This window comes from Octopus bimaculoides, chromosome 14, assembly GCF_001194135.2.
Source record: "Octopus bimaculoides isolate UCB-OBI-ISO-001 chromosome 14, ASM119413v2, whole genome shotgun sequence".
NCBI lineage: Eukaryota > Metazoa > Mollusca > Cephalopoda > Octopoda > Octopodidae > Octopus > Octopus bimaculoides.
In genome coordinates, this window is record NC_068994.1 from 22537545 (window position 1) to 22545480 (window position 7936).

The following is a 7936-nucleotide window of genomic DNA, read 5'->3' on the forward strand; positions in this document are numbered from 1 at the left end:
TTTATCAACCTTGAAAGGATGAAAGGTAAAGTCTCTCTCAGAGGCATTTGAACTCAGAATGTAGAGAGCTAGAAGAAATGCCACTGAACATTTTGTCCAACACAGTAACAATTCTGCATGATCATTGCCTTTAATAATTGCAAATTACTTATTGATGATATATTTATATTATACAGTATATTCATTGAATATTTTGATTAGAAATTGAAACAATTGTATTAAGTCTAATTATTCTCAGTCTACACTACTTGGAGAAAGTCACCCACTCTTACAAGACTATCATTCAAACCACAAGGGATACTGCAGAATCTTCATTTCTTCCACTTCTCAAACATGATAGTTCTGGAAGCAGAGAATGATTTTACATTGGCTGCCAGATTTGCATTCAGCACCACTCAGCATACACTTGGTAATATCCTCCAATACAGGTAGGAGACATTTTGGTCCAGCTGTTTTGGTGACACCTATTTGGCATCACTGATCCATTACTGACTTATTTGAAGTTAGATGTTTTAATATTTCAGTCATTCTCTCTCCCACTCCCTCTCTTTCTCTTTCTCTCTCCCTCCCTGTCTTTTCTTCTCTTTCTGTTAATGTGTGTATAGTCATTTATGTGTATGAGAAAGAAAGCATTTATATCAATTATGTTCAATTAATAAATTGTAATCTCTCTCTCTCTCTGACTCTTTCTGTCTGCATGTGTATATTTCTTAGTGAATACCAAAATGTACTGTCACCAAAGCAAGTTAAATGTCCAATTAGGCATGTCAAATTGTCAATGTCCAAACAGCTGCACCAAATCCTCCTTGATTTTTCTGTGAGATTCTAACTATAATGTAGCAAACAATCCTCACACAGTATACTTAGCTGGGGGAATTGGTTTGGCTGGCTGAGTATAGGTGTAGTATGTTTGCTGTGAAAAAACAGATTTTTTAAATTCCATGTCCCACTAAACAAAAAAGACAAAAATTCTCTGGAGATAAGCCCCATGTTGGAAATCACTGGTCTACTCTAATCTTTGGCAGTTAAGTGTCTAAAAATATCATGCCAAATCTGCCCTGTATCCATGTGGAGAGGCTTCAAAAACTTTTCCAACGCTAACTTCACAATCTTGTCTCTTTCAATAACAGTAAATAAAACACAATTACCTCACATATTAAAAAAACGTTGTCACTTTTCATTCACTTCTCTCAAACTTTAACATTGTGCAACATCATATGAGTAGAACCCTCAAGATCACTTCAAATGCTAGGCCTCACTACACAGAATATCTACAAAGACTGCATCTCATAAGCAATCGCTTCTCTTCATAGCAAGAAAATACTTTAGTTCCAAGCAATTACTGACCCTCTAAGGTGAGATTCATAATGGAATACAGTTTCCTGAGAATATCGGCAAAGACTGTATCTCATAAACAGTCATATCTCTTCAGAGGCAGAAAATACTTTAGTTCTAAACAATTACTGACGCTCTAAGAGCCTCAGATGAGACCACAATGGAATATAGCTTCCACATCAGGGATGATGCTGCAGCTTCTCACACAGGTATCCTACAGCCCATCTCAATAAAGGCCACTGATATAAAGTCATTGAGAAAGACTCCAGCAGATGTGTTCTCTCTTCTAGCCACCGTTTCTATCATTATTATAATGACTTCTGCATGTTGGTGTTGAGTATTTTTGTGTCACCTCCATTCATTCATTTGTCATTGACTCTCCCTCTTAAACTAGTCCTTTTCAGAATGTCAGTCATCATGAATATTCTCCTTGTGCATTTTCTTCTTTTGCGAGGCCGCCAGTGTGCAACAGGCTAAGCGGAACGTTGGTGTCATAACTGTCACTGGCCTTGAAGAGTCTGCCAAAGAATTACTTCTAGCAATGAAAAAGCGCATTCTTCTGTTGAGCATAGAAGGGAGGTAACTACTGAATGCTAGAACCAAAAATGAAAAACCAAAAAAGTCAAGAAACTGAGAACACCTGAACAAACATAAACAAATGAAAGTAAGATGGCCGTTTCATGTTGATCTTGTCTGGAATGTGACCAGAGTTGCGTTTAGTAAGTTGTTCTCATTTATAACATGTGACTTCAGAAACTTATTATCTTGTTCGTATGTAACATGCATTTTTGTTGCTTTTTCATATCATTTTTATGCGTGTCAACTGTTGTCAATTAAAAATATAATCAGTTTATGGTAAGTGCTATCTTATTTCCGTCCCTTTAAAGAGATAATAACTTTCAATTAGTCTTTCGCTAATATCGGTTTTAGTTAATTACAGCTTATCACCGTATTCGCTTATCACGTAATTCTACAGCTATATTGCAGATTATTTGTATATTGCACACAAATTGGTTCGATCTTGATTCGTTTTCTCAGCTGTTCCAGTCTGAATGCTGAAAAGAGCAAATGATCTAAATACGATAGACAGAAATAAAATCTCAGGAAAATTCACAGGAAAAATATGTCACATTTTATTTAAATAGCGTCAGTAATAGTTAAGATAATTAAACGATATTTCAAGTTGCTTGTTAACTGGCGTATCTGACTTGTACACAATAACAAAACAGTTGATATAAACGTCATGCCGATGTTACAAAATCGCATGTTTATTCAATCGCAAGTAAAACAAAGTAAGAAGAAGAAAAAAAAGAAAACAATTAAATCAGTTATATATTGGTGACTTATTTTTCCTGGATTTATAAAAACTTGCGTACATATCTTTATTGCTTCACATTGTCAACTTTCTGCGCAGAAACACCTGTGGGTAATTCTTTAAAAAAAATTAAACTTTTGACGTAAGGATTAAAATATAAGAACAACAAACATTTCTAATTCATGTTCACAGAGTGTTATTTGAACAAAAAAATTTTTTCATTACACAATCGGTTCAACGTTAAGAAACATTTGTGAACTACAGTGTTCGAAATAAAATTCCACAAACTTTATTTTTATATATTCATACATTGTGATGAAAGTAACATATATATGTTTTTTTCTAATACTTTGGTCGTTCCCTTCCTATCACTAAAGATTAGAATGTGGTTCCATTGTATTTTGTGTTTGGAGGTTTATTTACTTTTGCCCTTTAACTGTTACACTGATAATGCATCTATCAACAAACGCCAAAGTTCTTTTTATAAGGATTCTCAGACCCAATAATAATACTAATAAAACTATCCCTTTTCCAGACTTCAAATGGCTATAGATCTCCTTTGGATTTGTTAGTTATAAAGAGAAAAATAAATCAATAACTTTTGGAAATTATATATTCTTTTAAACAACTGAGATAACTCCGGTTGTTACTTCGGACTTACACGTCATACAGTAATATTTTATTCTATATTAAAGTTTGTGCTTTACTGGATTAGCTCTTTTTATACGTGTACTTCGTTCCCCTTAAATTCCCTAGCATCTAGAGAAATTGCATATTTAATGTTTACTATGAAACATTTTAAAATAATTTTGAATTCTGTAGAGGGTTTAAAATGGCATATAGCTTTGGAATCTTGTCGTGTCGTTAGTGTGGTAGTCGATGTAAACAAACTACATGTAAGGTACACCAACCCCTTTTTTAAAAAAACCTGTCGCAGAATGAGTTTTACCTGCATTCGATACTAGTAATCCTGTTATAGAAATCAATTCAGCTGATATATTTCCATGTTTTAATCAAGTAGAAAATATTACTAAAACTTGAAAATTTCTTGTGATCCATTCTACAAAGATCATTATCTACCTGCATTTGAATTAGCTCATAAAGACATCTCTTGTGTTCTCTCGTGACATTAGGTAAGACAATTGCTCTAATTACCATGGTTCTGCCATTCCTATTCGCAGATCAACAATTTTCGTTATGGTAAGAACAGTTTTAAAACGCGTTTCAATAATTAACACAAATGTATGGCTGTAGCGTAACCCTCACCCACAAGTTCGGAAAGAGTGAGCGTAAAATATAAAAATGCATTATAGAATTTTATAAATTCTTTATTGAATGGGTGTTTCTTTCTATACTATACAGGAATTTAATGTATTATTCCTTAATGTAAACATAGTTCTGTAGATGTCGTATTTCTAGGAAACATTGATAAATTTGTACTCTAAGAATTTTATTTTATGTCATTGTTTATTAAATTGGGGAAAGGTGGAGGTGACAAGATCTGAACTCAGATTACTGACTTTACAAATGAATTAGAGTATTTTGTTTGGTATTGTCATCGTATACTAAAGTGGGGAGAAAAGTTCGTAGGTTAAGTTTGAAGGAGTGATACTAAAGTTGTGAAATCTGGCATGCATTAATTTCAACTCATCTTATTAATAACTGCATTGTTTCTTTCCAGGTAAACTGACATCTGACTGTTCAAAGAAGATTTCAAAAGTAACTAGTAGTGACTTCTCTTGAAAATGAACAAAACTTGGCATTGTGATGTTATCAAGTATGTGCAGAAAAGGGTTTAGCCCCCAAGGACATTCATGCTGATAAGGGATGATGCTCCAGCTTTATCAACAGTGCAAAAGTGGGCAGCTGAATTTAGGAGAGGTAGGGAGAGACTTGAAGATGATCCAAAGTCTGGAGGTCCTGCAACTGCCATCACAAAGGAAAACATTGATTGTGTTCACTACACATGGTGATGGATGACAGATGATTGATTATAAATCTAATAGTCAATGCTATTAGCACATTCTGTGAGAGAGTTGAGAATATTCTGCACAATGGGTGCCATGTCTTCTGACACCTGATCAAAAGTGCACCAGGCTGATCACATCACGGGGAAAATTTGACATTGTTTGAGGCAGATCCAGCTGGTTTTCTTCAACGTTTCCTAACACAGGATGAGTATTGGGTTCATCATTTTGAGCCAGAGACAAAGAGACAGTTCATGCAGTGGAAACACCCTTCCTCACCTATTCCAAAGAAGGCTAAAGTTGTTTTATTGGCAGGGAAGGTGATGGCCTCAGTTTTTGGGATGCAAAAGGCATTATGTTTATTGACTATCTTCAAAAGGTACATACCATCAATGGAAAGTGCCAACTTGCCAAGGCAGTTATAGAAAGCTAACAAGACAAAAAAAAAAAACAGGGAAACTGACAAAAGGCATTATGTTTCATCAGGACGATGTTCTAGGTTTAAATCATTGTTATGTGTGATTGGCATTGAACTGGTTGGTCACCCTCCCTATTCTCTTGATTTGGCCCCATCTGACTATCAGCTGTTCCCCAACATGAAAAAACTCTTGGCTAGGAACCAATATCACAGTGATGATGACATCTTTTTTTGTTGTTGATGGCTTTTTGTTCAACAGGATGAAAGCTTCTTCGCCAGTGGGATCCAAGCATGGCAACACCCATGGAAGAAGTGTGTAGACAAGGGGGACCAAGTTGAAAAATAAAACTCATTTGGTCACATTCCATGAGAGTACCTTGGTCAGCCTATGAACTTTTCAGCCAACCCTTGCCTAGGATATTGGACATGTTAGAGGGATGAACTATTGTTTGTTCAGCTGATTATTACCAATTTAGAACCAGCCACATGCTTCAGCTGCCTAAAAATTCACTGTTACTACTCTAACAATTATTAGGGTACTACTGACCCAACTAGAGAACATCTACATGGTCACAACTTGATAAAAATGAATGGATTTGAACTCAACATTGCAAGCTAATGAGCACTTATCAATTTATAGTCCTTCTGTTTCATAAAACTGTGAACTTTACTTCCTTGTATGCTATATTGATAAAGAGATTAGATTAATAATAGTTTACTACATTGAGTTGAGATATATATAGCACCAAGGATAGAGTTGAACTTGTTATTGACATTCCTAACTTAAAAAAAAAAAAACAGGTATAAAATAAATCAACAAAAGAGTCTATTTATAGTTACTAACCTGTTTAAAACAGTAGTTGAATATCCCTCAAATCATTCATTAAAATAAATGGAAAAGCTACAAATTGGATAATATATTCCTGTTAGCACCATGACTGAAAAGAGACTGGATATTAAGTTATAGGTCAGCTGCATCAAGATCTAGGCAATAGCATCTAAATAATAATTAAAAAGAAAGAAGTCAACGAAGTTAGTATATAAATACAGTATTGTCTGTCGAGTATAAATTGCTTTGGTTATTTTCAGTAATGGAAGAAGTTAAAGAAAGCTTTGATTAACGAATAGAAAATACATCTCGGAAAGAATCAGCAATTCAAGGGAGACAATCGTAATTTTTATTAACTAAACGTCGCAGTTGTCTCTTTTACAAGTAGAGCTTCAAATTTTCATGATATAAACATTTTTTTGACTATATTAATTCAAGGCAGCTATTATTTCATATTCAAACATTTAAATAAGTCATGTTTTTAGTCTCAAGTAAACAACATTGGTTTTCTTTTTTTTTAAGACAGTAGAGAATGATATGAGGGAGATATTTTCAGGAGCTGGAACAACCACAAAGTGATCTCCTTGTTTTAAAATAAAATCTTATCTATTGCAAAGTTTCTATAAAGATTCTTAGATTCTTATTGTTTTTCTCTTGCCTTACCATCGTACTTGATCTTCAAGATTTTTTATGATCACACCATGAATAAAAAATTTCTTCAATATCAGAATTTAGAATTTTTTTTCAGATTTTCCTGGAATAGGAAGCTGAGAGTTTAAGAAGTGAGTTGTTTTAAAGGTTAGTATTTTGTTGTATTCTTTTCTTAATCCAGACAGAAATATGAAGATCCCAGTAACGAATACAACTGATTTTAATCAATATAGGATGGTTGCAGTTTTTGCCTACAGGATATAGATACTATTGTAAGCAAAATGGTTTCAGCAATATTTGAACCCAAGAATTTACTTAGAGGATATGCTTTGTAATTAACTGAGAGTGTTAATTTCTATGAGACCACAGAGTATTATTGATAGAAAGGGGTGTTTTTGATCAGAAAAGTATTATTTGATGTTTATGGCTACAACACCACTTTAATTTCAGTCTGTCTACCAAGCAAACCATCATATTGTTGATTTATAGATTATTTGATTTAATATGTTAATCACTGTGTGGTAAATATATAACTTAATTTGATTTTCTTACAAGAAATTCTGTGACATCCTTTCTTTCAAGTTAATCGAAAAGTAGTTTACTAGAAATAGATTGATATATTATCAGTAGCTGTCATGTGTTTAAACCTATATATGCCACAGAAAAAGCATGTAATTAGGCTAATATTTGTTTTATAAATTTCTGAGTTTGGAAATATATTGAAATTATTTTATAAATTTCAGTTCTCTAAATTTCCTTCTTCCCCAGAAAGGTAACCTTCTGGAATTCTCTCTCAGCTTATAATTCTTCCTACAGGCATTATCTTACAGCTATTATTCCAGAGGAACATTAATCATGTTAATCTCTTTGGTCTTCGCATAAAACAGCCATAAGAATAACCTCTTCCCTCAAGCCAAACTATATTTTCTCTGTTATTAAATTGCAAAACACTTTGAATAATACTTATTATACATGTAAGAAATTTGAACAAATATTTTACTAGTGTATCCATTATAAACATTAGATTTGATTTTATTGTTTGAATGAAAAGAAATGCATTGCATTTATTTGCAATATACCACATGAATGTTTCAGTAAAATCTACTGAAAAACGACCCAAATCCACAGTATATCTATTTTCAAAAATTCAACTATTTTCCTCTTTACCATTTGTATTAAGTTTGATTAAAGAGTGTTTTCAAAGATATGAATTGAGTATGTACCTTTATTAAGCTTCTAAATTTTAATGGTAAAAGCTTCAGTTCAGTATTTCAAAGTTGTGTTGCATAATTCTTGTCTATTTTATTTCTCTAGGTCCATAAGAATTACTTTATATATCTGGGCACCTCATAACACAAAATGAAGAAGCCTACCTGTGACCTTTGTGGAAAGATGTTCTCTCGCCGAGACAACATGGAGAG

At 33.4% G+C, this 7936-nt stretch overlaps 1 long non-coding RNA gene across 1 annotated transcript; it reads left to right on the forward strand.

Moving 5' to 3' along the window:
* Positions 1 to 1835: 1835 nt before the first annotated feature.
* On the forward strand, positions 1836 to 7936 carry LOC106884045 (uncharacterized). Its single transcript, XR_001411190.2, has 3 exons — positions 1836 to 2054; positions 6613 to 6662; positions 7830 to 7936. It is a non-coding gene; the product is annotated as an uncharacterized LOC106884045 (long non-coding RNA).